Below are 21,421 nucleotides of genomic sequence, written 5' to 3'. Positions count from 1 at the left end.
ACCTGCACTTGTTCCTAGGAAGCAGATACACAGCACTACACATGCAACCGCCACAGCCCCATCCAGAAACCCCAAGACCGCAGCAATGACACGGTTCTGGATGGGGTCCTACCTCAGAAAACTTAAGATCTTACCCACAAGTCTCAAAGTACCAGTGTCTTTTAACCTGCCACCAGCCTATGCTTTTATCCAGTCATTTTTAAGGCATTTTAACCTTGAGCAGGAGGAGTTGCAGGTTTTAACCACTCACCGCTCTCTCATTTCTGTTGTGCAGGAGCGGGAACCAGTGAGTCCAGTGCGCGGGCTTGCATTCGGCGAGCCCTCAACAGTTTGGCGCAACGTGAACCATCCAGCTCTTCCAAACAGACTCCGGGACCTGTCATGGATGGTGGCTCATGAGATCCTCCCAGTCAGGTCCGTAATGCACTCCCGGGGCATGTCGGCGCACTCAACTTGCCCCCGACCAGGTTGTGGCGCGCCTGAGTCGGTAAGGCATCTGCTCTGGGAGTGCAGCGCTGCCGTAGAACAGTGGGCAACGGCCGCTCCTTGCAATTCCCGTACTTGCCAGCAAGGGAGGTCCTCACACCACAGCTGGTGCTGTACGGGTGAGCCAAGGAAATCAGATACCAGCACGTACATTTGCCAAACAGTGGCTCACCCTAGCCGCCATCAAAGACGCCATATGGACCTCCAGAAACTTGCTGGCAAGAAAGCACATGCAGATCCCCCCCGTGGCTGTGATCCGGATGGCCGCAGCAACGGCCCAAACGGCCAGAGCTGCAGGCGGCGGGCCTAGGACACAGCCACAAAGAAGAATCGCCTCTGTGCCCATTCGGACGGAGGAGCCGGAGCCACACAAGGAAAGTTCAAGGCAGCGGCGGCCTGACCCTCCGGGTGAGGTTGGTGGGAAGGAGCTACAGGGTGAGGGTCTCCTCTGAGCGCCTGCACAAGATCCCGAGAGTCCAAATCTGTTTGGGGGAGCTGAATGAGTTCCCCTTTGATAGGGACTCACTACACTCCTGCACAACAGTGGACTTGGAGAAGAGCTTTTATTATCCATTTATTTTTTGTGAGTTTTATTTTAACAAATGCACTCCGCTTTGAAGACTTTTAACAGACACTCACAGACATGGACAAGCTGAAAACCATTTTATACCTTTAATTTATGACGTTATCTGTAATGCATTTTAAACACTTTTTTTAAATGTTGTTTTACAGAGAACATTTATCTATTTATTGACATGTTGTATTTTAAAAGGTAACTTGGAATTGACATATTATGAATCATGTTTGAATTGAGTGTCAATAAAATTTTTCTCAAAAGAAAAAAAATCTGTTCTTATCAGTTTAATATCTGATATGTCCCCTATAAGGGGGCAACATATTAAATGGATTTTTAGCACCGGGAGCTGAGACGAGGGGCTTGCTCCGTCCACTCCACGCATCGACCCGGTATTGCAGTGCCTCCGGGGGCGGTGCACCCTTCTCCTGCCTTGTGTAAAACCAAATACTGACCCAAACGCAGAGGTTCGTCGCTCTGCCGGACGCCGGCCCGAAAAAGGCGCCAGTCGAGGGGGGCGGCCAGCTGAAGCCTCGAAGAAGGCAGCGAGATTTGCACTTTATGATTGGCAGACGACGAGGGGATATTTGGGACCGGCATGGCTGTTAAATGTGCCCTGCACTTCCCCTCCCTTTCTCCCACTCGTCATCGAGAGCCCGAGTATTTCGGATGCTCGGTAGCCTGTGTCCAAAAGCCAGGCCTTCATTTCTCCGATTGGATAGAGCCTCTCAGAAGGTGGGGAGGGGACACTGCGGCGCCTCCGTAGGCCCGGCACGGTTGGCCAACACGGTGGAGGAACCGCAGCGTAGAAAGGATACAAGAAACTAAAACACCTCAAATGAAGCAAGAAAACCTGCTACAACTGCTAAATCGGTGAAAAACACACTTACCTTCTCGTCTTTGGTCTGGTCAAGGTGGCAGTCCGGCAGAGGACAGGTAGGCAGTCCTCGGGACCAATGAATTCCTTGTTGCAAAAGTTTTTCAGCTACGGCAAAGTTGAAATTTTATTCACAAGGAATGAGGTGAATCTCCTCCCAGAAAAGCTGGTGACACAAAACGAAGCCCCAAACCGGCAAAGGTTTTAACCAGAAAGAGGAGGCCATTGCAGTCTTGGCCAAAAGGCCGAGAAGCGATCGGCCACATTTCCCCTCCCTTTCTCTCACTCGTCATCGAGAGGCTACAAGAGCCCGAGTCGTTCGGTAGCCTCTGTCCAAAAGCCAGGCCTTCGTCTCTCCGCAGCCCGATTGGATAGAGCCTGCCATGACCTGGGGAGGGGTAGGGGAACGGGCGTGGCCTGGTACTTGGGACTCGAGAGGCAGAGTGAGGCTTACCGTGAGGGTAGTGGCCGGGACGACTAGGCTCGTCGGCGGCTCTGGAGGAGGGGCCCGTACTTACTCGGGTTTCTCTTCATAACGTACAAGTCTTTCGCCTTTTACTAAAGACTTCCGTGGAGAGGGACGCCAATGAGTTAAAACTATTTTTGGCAGGCTCTGCCGTGTGGCCGAGCCTCGTGCGTTTGTGAAAAGGAAATAAAACGCCGCCCCCGGCAAGGTTGAGCGGTGCGACGAGGCGCGCTCGGGAGGAGGTGCTGAGACTCAGCCGTTGTTATGCGCAGTTGAAACCACTGCGCCACGGCAGGGGGAGAACTGCTCCGGGAGGTGGGCGCTGGAAGCAACCAGCGGGGGTTATCGCTTCTCGGCCTTTTGGCTAAGATCAAGTGTAGTATCTGTTCTTATCAGTTTAATATCTGATATGTCCCCTATAAGGGGGCAACATATTAAATGGATTTTTAGCACCGGGAGCTGAGACGAGGGGCTTGCTCCGTCCACTCCACGCATCGACCCGGTATTGCAGTGCCTCCGGGGGCGGTGCACCCTTCTCCTGCCTTGTGTAAAACCAAAATACTGACCCAAACGCAGAGGTTCGTCGCTCTGCCGGACGCCGGCCCGAAAAAGGCGCCAGTCGAGGGGGGGCGGCCAGCTGAAGCCTCGAAGAAGGCAGCGAGATTTGCACTTTATGATTGGCAGACGACGAGGGGATATTTGGGACCGGCATGGCTGTTAAATGTGCCCTGCACTTCCCCTCCCTTTCTCCCACTCGTCATCGAGAGCCCGAGTATTTCGGATGCTCGGTAGCCTGTGTCCAAAAGCCAGGCCTTCATTTCTCCGATTGGATAGAGCCTCTCAGAAGGTGGGGAGGGGACACTGCGGCGCCTCCGTAGGCCCGGCACGGTTGGCCAACACGGTGGAGGAACCGCAGCGTAGAAAGGATACAAGAAACTAAAACACCTCAAATGAAGCAAGAAAACCTGCTACAACTGCTAAATCGGTGAATAAAACACACTTACCTTCTCGTCTTTGGTCTGGTCAAGGTGGCAGTCCGGCAGAGGACAGGTAGGCAGTCCTCGGGACCAATGAATTCCTTGTTGCAAAAGTTTTTCAGCTACGGCAAAGTTGAAATTTTATTCACAAGGAATGAGGTGAATCTCCTCCCAGAAAAGCTGGTGACACAAAACGAAGCCCCAAACCGGCAAAGGTTTTAACCAGAAAGAGGAGGCCATTGCAGTCTTGGCCAAAAGGCCGAGAAGCGATCGGCCACATTTCCCCTCCCTTTCTCTCACTCGTCATCGAGAGGCTACAAGAGCCCGAGTCGTTCGGTAGCCTCTGTCCAAAAGCCAGGCCTTCGTCTCTCCGCAGCCCGATTGGATAGAGCCTGCCATGACCTGGGGAGGGGTAGGGGAACGGGCGTGGCCTGGTACTTGGGACTCGAGAGGCAGAGTGAGGCTTACCGTGAGGGTAGTGGCCGGGACGACTAGGCTCGTCGGCGGCTCTGGAGGAGGGGCCCGTACTTACTCGGGTTTCTCTTCATAACGTACAAGTCTTTCGCCTTTTACTAAAGACTTCCGTGGAGAGGGACGCCAATGAGTTAAAACTATTTTTGGCAGGCTCTGCCGTGTGGCCGAGCCTCGTGCGTTTGTGAAAAGGAAATAAAACGCCGCCCCCGGCAAGGTTGAGCGGTGCGACGAGGCGCGCTCGGGAGGAGGTGCTGAGACTCAGCCGTTGTTATGCGCAGTTGAAACCACTGCGCCACGGCAGGGGGAGAACTGCTCCGGGAGGTGGGCGCTGGAAGCAACCAGCGGGGGTTATCGCTTCTCGGCCTTTTGGCTAAGACTGCGATCGCCTCCTGTGTCTGGATAAAACTTTTGCCTGTTTGTGGCGAAGTGTTACCAGGTTTTTGGGAGGATACTCACATTATTCCTTGTGAAGAAAATTTCAACTTTGTTGTAGTTGAAATTGTTTCACACAAAGGAATTCATTGGTTCAGAGGACTGCTTACCTGTACTCTGCCGGAATAACATCTCGACCAGGCCAAACAAGACAAGGTAAGTGTGTTTTATTCACCTTTCTAACATTTTTAGTAGATTTTATTGCTCTTTTTAGAGCATTCTTTTACCTTATTTTAGTTGACTTGGTTTTAGACTGTTTTAGGTGTTTTAGCTTCTTTTTACCACTTTTACGTTGTGGTGCCTCCACCATGGCGGCCAACCATGCCGGCATGAGGAGGCACCACAGTGTCAGATTTACATTCAAAGAAAAAGATGGGAAAACCCTTGTTATGTCAAGGCTGACTTCTCAAGGAAAATGATCCAGAACATTTTGAAATTCTCCCCGCAGGATATAAATTGTATTTTGACTCTGCCATTTGGAAAAGGTTTCGATGTGAGTTTTGTCTCTGCTGCCGTGTTCAGAGATTTCTGGACACGCTTCGAAAATGAAAAACCCCAGTTTACTGCATTTAATGTTGAGAAACTGACTGATAATGCCGCTAAAACGGTAATTGTCAGAATGTTCAATGAGACTGTGAATGCAGATGACATTTGTTTGTGGCTGGGCAGATTTTGCACTGTTAAAGGCCAGGCTACCAAAGTGAGAGATGAGGATGGCATCTGGAATTGCGCTTGGAGGGTCCCCATCCAACAATGGCAAGACCCTCAAGGCTTCCAGGGCCTGAAACATCTGCCATCCATGATAGTTCTGGGAAACAACAGGGGCTACATTCATTACCAGGGCCAGCCCAAACTCTGCCGCAAGTGTGGTGAGAATGGGCACCTGGCAGAAGCGTGCCAGCAGATCATTTGTGGTAAATGTAGAGAAATTGGGCATACTTTCGAGGAATGCACCAATGGCAGAAAGTGCAATCTTTGTGGAGAAACAAACCACCTCTTCAGAGATTGCCCTAAGTCGTTTGCCAACAAATTAAAGGCAGCAAAGGCACAAAATGGCGGACAAGACGAAGCAGTTAGAGAGCTAATTGAAGAGGCTGGGCTGGAGAATTCAAATCTCCCGCCAAATCCTGTGATTGGAGGAGAAGGACCAGTAGAGGCGGGAGAAGGGGAGGGGCCTGCAGCTGCCCCACAAGTGGAGAACAGGGAAGAAGCAGTGGCAGTGCAGGCAGAAGGCGGAGCTAGCTCAGTGACTGGCTCAGAACAAAAATTTGGCCAGTCACAGAGTGATAGCGAGGATGTCCCCCTCCCCAATGCCCAGCCGGCCAAGAGACTAATTTCAGAATTGTCTTCTGAGTCTCCTGGAGCCTCGGAAAAGAGGGGAAGAGCTGAGAGCTACTCAGACAGTTCATCTGTGGAGGAGCCCAGAGTCTTCCCCTCCAATTCGCCTAATGAAGTCTCTTTTTTAACTATAGCTCTGCAATCAACCCCTAAGGACTCAAAGCTCAATGCCACCCTGCGTCAGAGGCCAACTCCTAGAGTCCGAAAGGGAAATGGAGCTCAACCCCGTCATCTCTCACCCATGAGAATGAAGGAAGAGCTCCATTCACAAGAAATCCACTAACTGCTATGTTTTTAAACATTTGAAATCCCCCTTTTTTTTTAGTCTTTTAAGATGTCATACCTGCAAATTTTAACCATACTCATGACACTCACCTTCTCAACTATCAATGTGAGGAGTGTGAAGTCGAGAGTTAGAGCCCAGATTGTTTTATCCTTTCTTAACTCTTTTAAGTCTGATGTGTTTTTAATACAGGAATGCGGCCTACCATTTTTAAAACACTACAGAGAATGGGAGGAGTTATGGCCACAAACGTCGATATGGAGCGGCTCAAATGAAAACAAAAATGATGGAGTGGCCATTTTAATAAAAAACCCTCTAGTCTGGTGAAGGGCAGCACTGTGGTGAGAGATGGTCGGGCACTTTTAACACACTTGACTTTTATGGGGAAGGATTTTAACGTCTTAAATATTTATGGCTTTAATGACAAGAACGACAGGTATGACCTTTTAGAAGACCTGCAGCCCCACATGCTAGGCAGGGCACCTTTAGTTGTAGGGGGGGATTTTAATTGTATTTTAAGCAGGAACGACAGGAGAAGAATAGGGGACGATTTTAAAGTGGACAAGACTTCAGTTTTACTTCAAAGCATATGCAGTGATTTTAGACTTGTGGACTGTTTTAAAACCATGCATCCCAGAGAGGAGGGCTTCACCTGGTTCAGTAGTGATGGCACCCGAGCCTCTCGCATAGACTACATTTTATCACGTGATTGCCCACCAACCGATGCTAGATTGGAACCTGTTTTCTTTTCTGATCACGCAATTCTTTCCTGCACCCTTTCACTCTCTTCCGGTGTGACGGCAGGAAGTGGTCTGTGGAAGCTCAATTGCTCCCTGTTAGAAGACAGGGAGCTAGTTAGGCTGTACAGGGAGCAATACCGAGAGTGGCAGACCCTTCAAGACTTTTACGATACACGTGCACAGTGGTGGGAAATGGTGAAGGGAAAGACAAAGACGTTTTACAGACAGGCAGGGAAAAGAAAGAAAAAGAGGGACAACAGACGCATGTTGGGACTGCAGAAACGGCTTCAGAGGTATTTTAAACTAATCCAACATGGAATGGATTTTAATGAAGAGATAAAACAAATTAAAACAGAGATGTCGGTTTTAGCAGAAATTAATAGCAAAGGTGTGATTTTAAGAAGCAAGGAAAGGGAAATAGAGGAAGGAGAGAAGTGCACAAGATATTTTTTTAAGAAAATCGTAAATAAAGGGGGGGCCATGTTGAGACTTAAAAAAGAAAACGGGTGCACAGCTGACACAACAGAGGAAATCAAAGAAACTGTCGAACATTTTTACCGTGAACTGTACGCATACAAAACTGTTAACGGGGACACCATGACCGAAGTTTTAAAATCCATTGACCAAGCAACAAACGACAACGTGCTTTTAACCCAAGATTTTACGATACCGGAATTAAACAAATGCATCAAATCTTTTAAGACAGGGAAGTCGCCGGGAGAAGACGGGCTTCCCTTGGAATTTTATCTGACATTTTGGGACATTTTAGCACCAGACTTGCTTGCTGTTTTTATGGATTTTGAACAAATGGACCGACTTCCTGACAGCTTTAGAGCAGGGATAGTGACTCTCCTTCACAAAGACAAAGACAAGACGGACTTGAAAAATTGGAGACCTATCACACTCTTAAATTTTGACTGTAAACTTTTTAGTAAACTTTTAGCCTCACGCATGTCCTTGTTTTTAGAAGATCTGATTCACCCGGATCAAGCCTGTGCCGTCCCGGGGAGGAAGATCACCGACAGCCTCGTACTGATCCGAGATACCATCTGTTACGCGAGAGACAGAAACATTCGGCTAGTAGTCCTGAATTTAGATTTTGAGAAAGCCTTTGATCGGGTCTCGCACCAGTACCTTTTCCAGGTACTGCAAAAAATGGGGTTCCCGAGAAGGTTTATAGCCTGGGTGGGACTGCTGTACCGGGAGATCAACAGCAAATTCATTGTTAACGGGCATCTGACAAGAGCAGTGGATATAAACTGCGGTGTCCGTCAGGGTTGTCCGTTATCTGCCCTCCTCTACGTTATCTGTATAGAACCACTGGCACAGACCTTGAGAAGGGACCAACGAATCCATGGGGTAGGAGTCCCAGGGAGCGGGGGACTCGAGACAAAATGTATTTTATATATGGACGACATCAACATTTTATGCACTGACCTTTTATCTGTCAACAGGACGCTGGACTTGACTGACTGGTTCGGACAGGCCTCTGGGTCAAAGCTGAACAGAAGCAAGACCCAAGCCCATTTTTATGGACCGTGGACAGCGACTGAGACGACAGGACTCCCCCTGACTGTGACCCAGACTGACCAAAAAATACTTGGGATCAGGTTTGATAGGGAGGGGGAGGGGAAAACAAATTGGGCAGACATAGTAGGGAAAGTCAGGCAGAGACTAGGGTACTGGACACTTAGAGGACTGACTTTAGAAGGAAAGGTTTTAATCATCAAAGCAGTGATTTTACCTTTGCTTTTACTCATCAGTTCTGTTTTTATCCCGCCTAGGAGAGTGATCTTAGACCTGGAACGAGCCATCTTTTATTTTTTGTGGGGCTCCAAGTGGGAAAGACTGAGACGAAGCGTGATGAAGAAGCCAAAGGAGAAAGGAGGAAAAGGAGTGCCAGACCTGCACTTGTTCCTAGGAAGCAGATACACAGCACTACACATGCAACCGCCACAGCCCCATCCAGAAACCCCAAGACCGCAGCAATGACACGGTTCTGGATGGGGTCCTACCTCAGAAAACTTAAGATCTTACCCACAAGTCTCAAAGTACCAGTGTCTTTTAACCTGCCACCAGCCTATGCTTTTATCCAGTCATTTTTAAGGCATTTTAACCTTGAGCAGGAGGAGTTGCAGGTTTTAACCACTCACCGCTCTCTCATTTCTGTTGTGCAGGAGCGGGAACCAGTGAGTCCAGTGCGCGGGCTTGCATTCGGCGAGCCCTCAACAGTTTGGCGCAACGTGAACCATCCAGCTCTTCCAAACAGACTCCGGGACCTGTCATGGATGGTGGCTCATGAGATCCTCCCAGTCAGGTCCGTAATGCACTCCCGGGGCATGTCGGCGCACTCAACTTGCCCCCGACCAGGTTGTGGCGCGCCTGAGTCGGTAAGGCATCTGCTCTGGGAGTGCAGCGCTGCCGTAGAACAGTGGGCAACGGCCGGCTCCTTGCAATTCCCGTACTTGCCAGCAAGGGAGGTCCTCACACCACAGCTGGTGCTGTACGGGGTGAGCCAAGGAAATCAGATACCAGCACGTACATTTGCCAAACAGTGGCTCACCCTAGCCGCCATCAAAGACGCCATATGGACCTCCAGAAACTTGCTGGCAAGAAAGCACATGCAGATCCCCCCCGTGGCTGTGATCCGGATGGCCGCAGCAACGGCCCAAACGGCCAGAGCTGCAGGCGGCGGGCCTAGGACACAGCCACAAAGAAGAATCGCCTCTGTGCCCATTCGGACGGAGGAGCCGGAGCCACACAAGGAAAGTTCAAGGCAGCGGCGGCCTGACCCTCCGGGTGAGGTTGGTGGGAAGGAGCTACAGGGTGAGGGTCTCCTCTGAGCGCCTGCACAAGATCCCGAGAGTCCAAATCTGTTTGGGGGAGCTGAATGAGTTCCCCTTTGATAGGGACTCACTACACTCCTGCACAACAGTGGACTTGGAGAAGAGCTTTTATTATCCATTTATTTTTTGTGAGTTTTATTTTAACAAATGCACTCCGCTTTGAAGACTTTTAACAGACACTCACAGACATGGACAAGCTGAAAACCATTTTATACCTTTAATTTATGACGTTATCTGTAATGCATTTTAAACACTTTTTTTAAATGTTGTTTTACAGAGAACATTTATCTATTTATTGACATGTTGTATTTTAAAAGGTAACTTGGAATTGACATATTATGAATCATGTTTGAATTGAGTGTCAATAAAATTTTTCTCAAAAAAAAAAAATCTGTTCTTATCAGTTTAATATCTGATATGTCCCCTATAAGGGGGCAACATATTAAATGGATTTTTAGCACCGGGAGCTGAGACGAGGGGCTTGCTCCGTCCACTCCACGCATCGACCCGGTATTGCAGTGCCTCCGGGGGCGGTGCACCCTTCTCCTGCCTTGTGTAAAACCAAAATACTGACCCAAACGCAGAGGTTCGTCGCTCTGCCGGACGCCGGCCCGAAAAAGGCGCCAGTCGAGGGGGGGCGGCCAGCTGAAGCCTCGAAGAAGGCAGCGAGATTTGCACTTTATGATTGGCAGACGACGAGGGGATATTTGGGACCGGCATGGCTGTTAAATGTGCCCTGCACTTCCCCTCCCTTTCTCCCACTCGTCATCGAGAGCCCGAGTATTTCGGATGCTCGGTAGCCTGTGTCCAAAAGCCAGGCCTTCATTTCTCCGATTGGATAGAGCCTCTCAGAAGGTGGGGAGGGGACACTGCGGCGCCTCCGTAGGCCCGGCACGGTTGGCCAACACGGTGGAGGAACCGCAGCGTAGAAAGGATACAAGAAACTAAAACACCTCAAATGAAGCAAGAAAACCTGCTACAACTGCTAAATCGGTGAATAAAACACACTTACCTTCTCGTCTTTGGTCTGGTCAAGGTGGCAGTCCGGCAGAGGACAGGTAGGCAGTCCTCGGGACCAATGAATTCCTTGTTGCAAAAGTTTTTCAGCTACGGCAAAGTTGAAATTTTATTCACAAGGAATGAGGTGAATCTCCTCCCAGAAAAGCTGGTGACACAAAACGAAGCCCCAAACCGGCAAAGGTTTTAACCAGAAAGAGGAGGCCATTGCAGTCTTGGCCAAAAGGCCGAGAAGCGATCGGCCACATTTCCCCTCCCTTTCTCTCACTCGTCATCGAGAGGCTACAAGAGCCCGAGTCGTTCGGTAGCCTCTGTCCAAAAGCCAGGCCTTCGTCTCTCCGCAGCCCGATTGGATAGAGCCTGCCATGACCTGGGGAGGGGTAGGGGAACGGGCGTGGCCTGGTACTTGGGACTCGAGAGGCAGAGTGAGGCTTACCGTGAGGGTAGTGGCCGGGACGACTAGGCTCGTCGGCGGCTCTGGAGGAGGGGCCCGTACTTACTCGGGTTTCTCTTCATAACGTACAAGTCTTTCGCCTTTTACTAAAGACTTCCGTGGAGAGGGACGCCAATGAGTTAAAACTATTTTTGGCAGGCTCTGCCGTGTGGCCGAGCCTCGTGCGTTTGTGAAAAGGAAATAAAACGCCGCCCCCGGCAAGGTTGAGCGGTGCGACGAGGCGCGCTCGGGAGGAGGTGCTGAGACTCAGCCGTTGTTATGCGCAGTTGAAACCACTGCGCCACGGCAGGGGGAGAACTGCTCCGGGAGGTGGGCGCTGGAAGCAACCAGCGGGGGTTATCGCTTCTCGGCCTTTTGGCTAAGATCAAGTGTAGTATCTGTTCTTATCAGTTTAATATCTGATATGTCCCCTATAAGGGGGCAACATATTAAATGGATTTTTAGCACCGGGAGCTGAGACGAGGGGCTTGCTCCGTCCACTCCACGCATCGACCCGGTATTGCAGTGCCTCCGGGGGCGGTGCACCCTTCTCCTGCCTTGTGTAAAACCAAAATACTGACCCAAACGCAGAGGTTCGTCGCTCTGCCGGACGCCGGCCCGAAAAAGGCGCCAGTCGAGGGGGGGCGGCCAGCTGAAGCCTCGAAGAAGGCAGCGAGATTTGCACTTTATGATTGGCAGACGACGAGGGGATATTTGGGACCGGCATGGCTGTTAAATGTGCCCTGCACTTCCCCTCCCTTTCTCCCACTCGTCATCGAGAGCCCGAGTATTTCGGATGCTCGGTAGCCTGTGTCCAAAAGCCAGGCCTTCATTTCTCCGATTGGATAGAGCCTCTCAGAAGGTGGGGAGGGGACACTGCGGCGCCTCCGTAGGCCCGGCACGGTTGGCCAACACGGTGGAGGAACCGCAGCGTAGAAAGGATACAAGAAACTAAAACACCTCAAATGAAGCAAGAAAACCTGCTACAACTGCTAAATCGGTGAATAAAACACACTTACCTTCTCGTCTTTGGTCTGGTCAAGGTGGCAGTCCGGCAGAGGACAGGTAGGCAGTCCTCGGGACCAATGAATTCCTTGTTGCAAAAGTTTTTCAGCTACGGCAAAGTTGAAATTTTATTCACAAGGAATGAGGTGAATCTCCTCCCAGAAAAGCTGGTGACACAAAACGAAGCCCCAAACCGGCAAAGGTTTTAACCAGAAAGAGGAGGCCATTGCAGTCTTGGCCAAAAGGCCGAGAAGCGATCGGCCACATTTCCCCTCCCTTTCTCTCACTCGTCATCGAGAGGCTACAAGAGCCCGAGTCGTTCGGTAGCCTCTGTCCAAAAGCCAGGCCTTCGTCTCTCCGCAGCCCGATTGGATAGAGCCTGCCATGACCTGGGGAGGGGTAGGGGAACGGGCGTGGCCTGGTACTTGGGACTCGAGAGGCAGAGTGAGGCTTACCGTGAGGGTAGTGGCCGGGACGACTAGGCTCGTCGGCGGCTCTGGAGGAGGGGCCCGTACTTACTCGGGTTTCTCTTCATAACGTACAAGTCTTTCGCCTTTTACTAAAGACTTCCGTGGAGAGGGACGCCAATGAGTTAAAACTATTTTTGGCAGGCTCTGCCGTGTGGCCGAGCCTCGTGCGTTTGTGAAAAGGAAATAAAACGCCGCCCCCGGCAAGGTTGAGCGGTGCGACGAGGCGCGCTCGGGAGGAGGTGCTGAGACTCAGCCGTTGTTATGCGCAGTTGAAACCACTGCGCCACGGCAGGGGGAGAACTGCTCCGGGAGGTGGGCGCTGGAAGCAACCAGCGGGGGTTATCGCTTCTCGGCCTTTTGGCTAAGACTGCGATCGCCTCCTGTGTCTGGATAAAACTTTTGCCTGTTTGTGGCGAAGTGTTACCAGGTTTTTGGGAGGATACTCACATTATTCCTTGTGAAGAAAATTTCAACTTTGTTGTAGTTGAAATTGTTTCACACAAAGGAATTCATTGGTTCAGAGGACTGCTTACCTGTACTCTGCCGGAATAACATCTCGACCAGGCCAAACAAGACAAGGTAAGTGTGTTTTATTCACCTTTCTAACATTTTTAGTAGATTTTATTGCTCTTTTTAGAGCATTCTTTTACCTTATTTTAGTTGACTTGGTTTTAGACTGTTTTAGGTGTTTTAGCTTCTTTTTACCACTTTTACGTTGTGGTGCCTCCACCATGGCGGCCAACCATGCCGGCATGAGGAGGCACCACAGTGTCAGATTTACATTCAAAGAAAAAGATGGGAAAACCCTTGTTATGTCAAGGCTGACTTCTCAAGGAAAATGATCCAGAACATTTTGAAATTCTCCCCGCAGGATATAAATTGTATTTTGACTCTGCCATTTGGAAAAGGTTTCGATGTGAGTTTTGTCTCTGCTGCCGTGTTCAGAGATTTCTGGACACGCTTCGAAAATGAAAAACCCCAGTTTACTGCATTTAATGTTGAGAAACTGACTGATAATGCCGCTAAAACGGTAATTGTCAGAATGTTCAATGAGACTGTGAATGCAGATGACATTTGTTTGTGGCTGGGCAGATTTTGCACTGTTAAAGGCCAGGCTACCAAAGTGAGAGATGAGGATGGCATCTGGAATTGCGCTTGGAGGGTCCCCATCCAACAATGGCAAGACCCTCAAGGCTTCCAGGGCCTGAAACATCTGCCATCCATGATAGTTCTGGGAAACAACAGGGGCTACATTCATTACCAGGGCCAGCCCAAACTCTGCCGCAAGTGTGGTGAGAATGGGCACCTGGCAGAAGCGTGCCAGCAGATCATTTGTGGTAAATGTAGAGAAATTGGGCATACTTTCGAGGAATGCACCAATGGCAGAAAGTGCAATCTTTGTGGAGAAACAAACCACCTCTTCAGAGATTGCCCTAAGTCGTTTGCCAACAAATTAAAGGCAGCAAAGGCACAAAATGGCGGACAAGACGAAGCAGTTAGAGAGCTAATTGAAGAGGCTGGGCTGGAGAATTCAAATCTCCCGCCAAATCCTGTGATTGGAGGAGAAGGACCAGTAGAGGCGGGAGAAGGGGAGGGGCCTGCAGCTGCCCCACAAGTGGAGAACAGGGAAGAAGCAGTGGCAGTGCAGGCAGAAGGCGGAGCTAGCTCAGTGACTGGCTCAGAACAAAAATTTGGCCAGTCACAGAGTGATAGCGAGGATGTCCCCCTCCCCAATGCCCAGCCGGCCAAGAGACTAATTTCAGAATTGTCTTCTGAGTCTCCTGGAGCCTCGGAAAAGAGGGGAAGAGCTGAGAGCTACTCAGACAGTTCATCTGTGGAGGAGCCCAGAGTCTTCCCCTCCAATTCGCCTAATGAAGTCTCTTTTTTAACTATAGCTCTGCAATCAACCCCTAAGGACTCAAAGCTCAATGCACCCTGCGTCAGAGGCCAACTCCTAGAGTCCGAAAGGGAAATGGAGCTCAACCCCGTCATCTCTCACCCATGAGAATGAAGGAAGAGCTCCATTCACAAGAAATCCACTAACTGCTTGTTTTTAAACATTTGAAATCCCCCTTTTTTTTTAGTCTTTTAAGATGTCATACCTGCAAATTTTAACCATACTCATGACACTCACCTTCTCAACTATCAATGTGAGGAGTGTGAAGTCGAGAGTTAGAGCCCAGATTGTTTTATCCTTTCTTAACTCTTTTAAGTCTGACGTGTTTTTAATACAGGAATGCGGCCTACCATTTTTAAAACACTACAGAGAATGGGAGGAGTTATGGCCACAAACGTCGATATGGAGCGGCTCAAATGAAAACAAAAATGATGGAGTGGCCATTTTAATAAAAAACCCTCTAGTCTGGTGAAGGGCAGCACTGTGGTGAGAGATGGTCGGGCACTTTTAACACACTTGACTTTTATGGGGAAGGATTTTAACGTCTTAAATATTTATGGCTTTAATGACAAGAACGACAGGTATGACCTTTTAGAAGACCTGCAGCCCCACATGCTAGGCAGGGCACCTTTAGTTGTAGGGGGGGATTTTAATTGTATTTTAAGCAGGAACGACAGGAGAAGAATAGGGGACGATTTTAAAGTGGACAAGACTTCAGTTTTACTTCAAAGCATATGCAGTGATTTTAGACTTGTGGACTGTTTTAAAACCATGCATCCCAGAGAGGAGGGCTTCACCTGGTTCAGTAGTGATGGCACCCGAGCCTCTCGCATAGACTACATTTTATCACGTGATTGCCCACCAACCGATGCTAGATTGGAACCTGTTTTCTTTTCTGATCACGCAATTCTTTCCTGCACCCTTTCACTCTCTTCCGGTGTGACGGCAGGAAGTGGTCTGTGGAAGCTCAATTGCTCCCTGTTAGAAGACAGGGAGCTAGTTAGGCTGTACAGGGAGCAATACCGAGAGTGGCAGACCCTTCAAGACTTTTACGATACACGTGCACAGTGGTGGGAAATGGTGAAGGGAAAGACAAAGACGTTTTACAGACAGGCAGGGAAAAGAAAGAAAAAGAGGGACAACAGACGCATGTTGGGACTGCAGAAACGGCTTCAGAGGTATTTTAAACTAATCCAACATGGAATGGATTTTAATGAAGAGATAAAACAAATTAAAACAGAGATGTCGGTTTTAGCAGAAATTAATAGCAAAGGTGTGATTTTAAGAAGCAAGGAAAGGGAAAGAGGAAGGAGAGAAGTGCACAAGATATTTTTTTAAGAAAATCGTAAATAAAGGGGGGGCCATGTTGAGACTTAAAAAAGAAAACGGGTGCACAGCTGACACAACAGAGGAAATCAAAGAAACTGTCGAACATTTTTACCGTGAACTGTACGCATACAAAACTGTTAACGGGGACACCATGACGAAGTTTTAAAATCCATTGACCAAGCAACAAACGACAACGTGCTTTTAACCCAAGATTTTACGATACCGGAATTAAACAAATGCATCAAATCTTTTAAGACAGGGAAGTCGCCGGGAGAAGACGGGCTTCCCTTGGAATTTTATCTGACATTTTGGGACATTTTAGCACCAGACTTGCTTGCTGTTTTTATGGATTTTGAACAAATGGACCGACTTCCTGACAGCTTTAGAGCAGGGATAGTGACTCTCCTTCACAAAGACAAAGACAAGACGGACTTGAAAAATTGGAGACCTATCACACTCTTAAATTTTGACTGTAAACTTTTTAGTAAAAGCCTCACGCATGTCCTTGTTTTTAGAAGATCCAGATCAAGCCTGTGCCGTCCCGGGGAGGAAGATCACCGACAGCCTCGTACTGATCCGAGATACCATCTGTTACGCGAGAGACAGAAACATTCGGCTAGTAGTCCTGAATTTAGATTTTGAGAAAGCCTTTGATCGGGTCTCGCACCAGTACCTTTTCCAGGTACTGCAAAAAATGGGGTTCCCGAGAAGGTTTATAGCCTGGGTGGGACTGCTGTACCGGGAGATCAACAGCAAATTCATTGTTAACGGGCATCTGACAAGAGCAGTGGATATAAACTGCGGTGTCCGTCAGGGTTGTCCGTTATCTGCCCTCCTCTACGTTATCTGTATAGAACCACTGGCACAGACCTTGAGAAGGGACCAACGAATCCATGGGGTAGGAGTCCCAGGGAGCGGGGGACTCGAGACAAAATGTATTTTATATATGGACGACATCAACATTTTATGCACTGACCTTTTATCTGTCAACAGGACGCTGGACTTGACTGACTGGTTCGGACAGGCCTCTGGGTCAAAGCTGAAGCAGACCCAAGCCCATTTTATGGACCGTGGACAGCGACTGAGACGACAGGACTCCCCCTGACTGTGACCCAGACTGACCAAAAAATACTTGGGATCAGGTTTGATAGGGAGGGGGAGGGGAAAACAAATTGGGCAGACATAGTAGGGAAAGTCAGGCAGAGACTAGGGTACTGGACACTTAGAGGACTGACTTTAGAAGGAAAGGTTTTAATCATCAAAGCAGTGATTTTACCTTTGCTTTTACTCATCAGTTCTGTTTTTATCCCGCCTAGGAGAGTGATCTTAGACCTGGAACGAGCCATCTTTTATTTTTTGTGGGGCTCCAAGTGGGAAAGACTGAGACGAAGCGTGATGAAGAAGCCAAAGGAGAAAGGAGGAAAAGGAGTGCCAGACCTGCACTTGTTCCTAGGAAGCAGATACACAGCACTACACATGGCAACCGCCACAGCCCCATCCAGAAACCCCAAGACCGCAGCAATGACACGGTTCTGGATGGGGTCCTACCTCAGAAAACTTAAGATCTTACCCACAAGTCTCAAAGTACCAGTGTCTTTTAACCTGCCACCAGCCTATGCTTTTATCCAGTCATTTTTAAGGCATTTTAACCTTGAGCAGGAGGAGTTGCAGGTTTTAACCACTCACCGCTCTCTCATTTCTGTTGTGCAGGAGCGGGAACCAGTGAGTCCAGTGCGCGGGCTTGCATTCGGCGAGCCCTCAACAGTTTGGCGCAACGTGAACCATCCAGCTCTTCCAAACAGACTCCGGGACCTGTCATGGATGGTGGCTCATGAGATCCTCCCAGTCAGGTCCGTAATGCACTCCCGGGGCATGTCGGCGCACTCAACTTGCCCCCGACCAGGTTGTGGCGCGCCTGAGTCGGTAAGGCATCTGCTCTGGGAGTGCAGCGCTGCCGTAGAACAGTGGGCAACGGCCGGCTCCTTGCAATTCCCGTACTTGCCAGCAAGGGAGGTCCTCACACCACAGCTGGTGCTGTACGGGGTGAGCCAAGGAAATCAGATACCAGCACGTACATTTGCCAAACAGTGGCTCACCCTAGCCGCCATCAAAGACGCCATATGGACCTCCAGAAACTTGCTGGCAAGAAAGCACATGCAGATCCCCCCCGTGGCTGTGATCCGGATGGCCGCAGCAACGGCCCAAACGGCCAGAGCTGCAGGCGGCGGGCCTAGGACACAGCCACAAAGAAGAATCGCCTCTGTGCCCATTCGGACGGAGGAGCCGGAGCCACACAAGGAAAGTTCAAGGCAGCGGCGGCCTGACCCTCCGGGTGAGGTTGGTGGGAAGGAGCTACAGGGTGAGGGTCTCCTCTGAGCGCCTGACAAGATCCCGAGAGTCCAAATCTGTTTGGGGGAGCTGAATGAGTTCCCCTTTGATAGGGACTCACTACACTCCTGCACAACAGTGGACTTGGAGAAGAGCTTTTATTATCCATTTATTTTTGTGAGTTTTATTTTAACAAATGCACTCCGCTTTGAAGACTTTTTAACAGACACTCACAGACATGGACAAGCTGAAAACCATTTTATACCTTTAATTTATGACGTTATCTGTAATGCATTTTAAACACTTTTTTTAAATGTTGTTTTACAGAGAACATTTATCTATTTATTGACATGTTGTATTTTAAAAGGTAACTTGGAATTGACATATTATGAATCATGTTTGAATTGAGTGTCAATAAAATTTTTCTCAAAAGAAAAAAATCTGTTCTTATCAGTTTAATATCTGATATGTCCCCTATAAGGGGGCAACATATTAAATGGATTTTTAGCACCGGGAGCTGAGACGAGGGGCTTGCTCCGTCCACTCCACGCATCGACCCGGTATTGCAGTGCCTCCGGGGGCGGTGCACCCTTCTCCTGCCTTGTGTAAAACCAAAATACTGACCCAAACGCAGAGGTCGTCGCTCTGCCGGACGCCGGCCCGAAAAAGGCGCCAGTCGAGGGGGGCGGCCAGCTGAAGCCTCGAAGAAGGCAGCGAGATTTGCACTTTATGATTGGCAGACGACGAGGGGATATTTGGGACCGGCATGGCTGTTAAATGTGCCCTGCACTTCCCCTCCCTTTCTCCCACTCGTCATCGAGAGCCCGAGTATTTCGGATGCTCGGTAGCCTGTGTCCAAAAGCCAGGCCTTCATTTCTCCGATTGGATAGAGCCTCTCAGAAGGTGGGGAGGGGACACTGCGGCGCCTCCGTAGGCCCGGCACGGTTGGCCAACACGGTGGAGGAACCGCAGCGTAGAAAGGATACAAGAAACTAAAACACCTCAAATGAAGCAAGAAAACCTGCTACAACTGCTAAATCGGTGAATAAAACACACTTACCTTCTCGTCTTTGGTCTGGTCAAGGTGGCAGTCCGGCAGAGGACAGGTAGGCAGTCCTCGGGACCAATGAATTCCTTGTTGCAAAAGTTTTTCAGCTACGGCAAAGTTGAAATTTTATTCACAAGGAATGAGGTGAATCTCCTCCCAGAAAAGCTGGTGACACAAAACGAAGCCCCAAACCGGCAAAGGTTTTAACCAGAAAGAGGAGGCCATTGCAGTCTTGGCCAAAAGGCCGAGAAGCGATCGGCCACATTTCCCCTCCCTTTCTCTCACTCGTCATCGAGAGGCTACAAGAGCCCGAGTCGTTCGGTAGCCTCTGTCCAAAAGCCAGGCCTTCGTCTCTCCGCAGCCCGATTGGATAGAGCCTGCCATGACCTGGGGAGGGGTAGGGGAACGGGCGTGGCCTGGTACTTGGGACTCGAGAGGCAGAGTGAGGCTTACCGTGAGGGTAGTGGCCGGGACGACTAGGCTCGTCGGCGGCTCTGGAGGAGGGGCCCGTACTTACTCGGGTTTCTCTTCATAACGTACAAGTCTTTCGCCTTTTACTAAAGACTTCCGTGGAGAGGGACGCCAATGAGTTAAAACTATTTTTGGCAGGCTCTGCCGTGTGGCCGAGCCTCGTGCGTTTGTGAAAAGGAAATAAAACGCCGCCCCGGCAAGGTTGAGCGGTGCGACGAGGCGCGCTCGGGAGGAGGTGCTGAGACTCAGCCGTTGTTATGCGCAGTTGAAACCACTGCGCCACGGCAGGGGGAGAACTGCTCCGGGAGGTGGGCGCTGGAAGCAACCAGCGGGGGTTATCGCTTCTCGGCCTTTTGGCTAAGACTGCGATCGCCTCCTGTGTCTGGATAAAACTTTTGCCTGTTTGTGGCGAAGTGTTACCAGGTTTTTGGGAGGATACTCACATTATTCCTTGTGAAGAAAATTTCAACTTTGTTGTAGTTGAAATTGTTTCACACAAAGGAATTCATTGGTTCAGAGGACTGCTTACCTGTACTCTGCCGGAATAACATCTCGACCAGGCCAAACAAGACAAGGTAAGTGTGTTTTATTCACCTTTAACATTTTTAGTAGATTTTATTGCTCTTTTTAGAGCATTCTTTACCTTATTTAGTTGACTTGGTTTTAGACTGTTTTAGGGTTTTAGCTTCTTTTTACCACTTTTACGTTGTGGTGCCTCCACCATGGCGGCCAACCATGCCGGCATGAGGAGGCACCACAGTGTCAGATTTACATTCAAAGAAAAAGATGGGAAAACCCTTGTTATGTCAAGGCTGACTCTCAAGGAAAATGATCCAGAACATTTTGAAATTCTCCCCGCAGGATATAAAATTGTATTTTGACTCTGCCATTTGGAAAAGGTTTCGATGTGAGTTTTGTCTCTGCTGCCGTGTTCAGAGATTTCTGGACACGCTTCGAAAATGAAAAACCCCAGTTTACTGCATTTAATGTTGAGAAACTGACTGATAATGCCGCTAAAACGGTAATTGTCAGAATGTTCAATGAGACTGTGAATGCAGATGACATTTGTTTGTGGCTGGGCAGATTTTGCACTGTTAAAGGCCAGGCTACCAAAGTGAGAGATGAGGATGGCATCTGGAATTGCGCTTGGAGGGTCCCCATCCAACAATGGCAAGACCCTCAAGGCTTCCAGGGCCTGAAACATCTGCCATCCATGATAGTTCTGGGAAACAACAGGGGCTACATTCATTACCAGGGCCAGCCCAAACTCTGCCGCAAGTGGTGAGAATGGGCACCTGGCAGAAGCGTGCCAGCATCATTTGTGGTAAATGTAGAGAAATTGGGCATACTTTCGAGGAATGCACCAATGGCAGAAAGTGCAATCTTTGTGGAGAAAAACCACCTCTTCAGAGATTGCCCTAAGTCGTTTGCAACAAATTAAAGGCAGCAAAGGCACAAAATGGCGGACAAGACGAAGCAGTTAGAGAGCTAATTGAAGGGCGGGCTGGAGAATTCAAATCTCCCGCCAAATCCTGTGATTGGAGGAGAAGGACCAGTAGAGGCGGGAGAAGGGGAGGGGCCTGCAGCTGCCCCACAAGTGGAGAACAGGGAGGAAGCAGTGGCAGTGCAGGCAGAAGGCGGAGCTAGCTCAGTGACTGGCTCAGAACAAAATTTGGCCAGTCACAGAGTGATAGCGAGGATGTCCCCCTCCCCAATGCCCAGCCGGCCAGAGACTAATTTCAGAATTGTCTTCTGAGCTCCTGGAGCCTCGGAAAAGAGGGGAAGAGCTGAGAGCTACTCAGACAGTTCTATCTGTGGAGGAGCCCAGAGTCTTCCCTCCAATTCGCCTAATGAAGTCTCTTTTTTAACTATAGCTCTGCAATCAACCCTAAGGACTCAAAGCTCAATGCCACCCTGCGTCAGAGGCCAA

General features: G+C 49.4%; 7 non-coding genes and 3 pseudogenes across 7 annotated transcripts; all 10 read left to right on the top strand.

The window, feature by feature from the left end:
- The first annotated feature begins 1,309 nt into the window (after positions 1-1,309).
- Positions 1,310-1,486, top strand: LOC119884149 (annotated as a pseudogene).
- A 965-nt stretch (positions 1,487-2,451) lies between these two features.
- On the top strand, positions 2,452-2,564 carry LOC119884145. Its single transcript, XR_005440943.1, has one exon. It is a non-coding gene; the product is annotated as a U5 spliceosomal RNA (small nuclear RNA).
- Positions 2,565-2,747: 183 nt separating this feature from the next.
- Positions 2,748-2,939, top strand: LOC119884146. Its single transcript, XR_005440944.1, has one exon. It is a non-coding gene; the product is annotated as a U2 spliceosomal RNA (small nuclear RNA).
- A 969-nt stretch (positions 2,940-3,908) lies between these two features.
- Positions 3,909-4,021, top strand: LOC119884144. The gene has a single exon (XR_005440942.1). It is a non-coding gene; the product is annotated as a U5 spliceosomal RNA (small nuclear RNA).
- A 5,838-nt stretch (positions 4,022-9,859) lies between these two features.
- LOC119884148 lies at positions 9,860-10,037 on the top strand (annotated as a pseudogene).
- Positions 10,038-11,006: 969 nt separating this feature from the next.
- Positions 11,007-11,119, top strand: LOC119884143. The gene has a single exon (XR_005440941.1). It is a non-coding gene; the product is annotated as a U5 spliceosomal RNA (small nuclear RNA).
- A 183-nt stretch (positions 11,120-11,302) lies between these two features.
- Positions 11,303-11,494, top strand: LOC119884140. The gene has a single exon (XR_005440938.1). It is a non-coding gene; the product is annotated as a U2 spliceosomal RNA (small nuclear RNA).
- A 969-nt stretch (positions 11,495-12,463) lies between these two features.
- On the top strand, positions 12,464-12,576 carry LOC119884142. The gene has a single exon (XR_005440940.1). It is a non-coding gene; the product is annotated as a U5 spliceosomal RNA (small nuclear RNA).
- Positions 12,577-18,386: 5,810 nt separating this feature from the next.
- Positions 18,387-18,566, top strand: LOC119884147 (annotated as a pseudogene).
- Positions 18,567-19,533: 967 nt separating this feature from the next.
- LOC119884141 lies at positions 19,534-19,646 on the top strand. Its single transcript, XR_005440939.1, has one exon. It is a non-coding gene; the product is annotated as a U5 spliceosomal RNA (small nuclear RNA).
- The last annotated feature ends 1,775 nt before the right edge of the window (positions 19,647-21,421 follow it).

The sequence above is a fragment of the Micropterus salmoides genome, unplaced genomic scaffold (genome assembly GCF_014851395.1).
Source record: "Micropterus salmoides isolate LMB-PRFRI ecotype aquatic unplaced genomic scaffold, ASM1485139v1 Ms_hic_scaffold_3215, whole genome shotgun sequence".
NCBI classification, from domain to species: Eukaryota; Metazoa; Chordata; class Actinopteri; order Centrarchiformes; family Centrarchidae; genus Micropterus; species Micropterus salmoides.
This window is presented reverse-complemented; position numbering and strand designations above follow the sequence as displayed.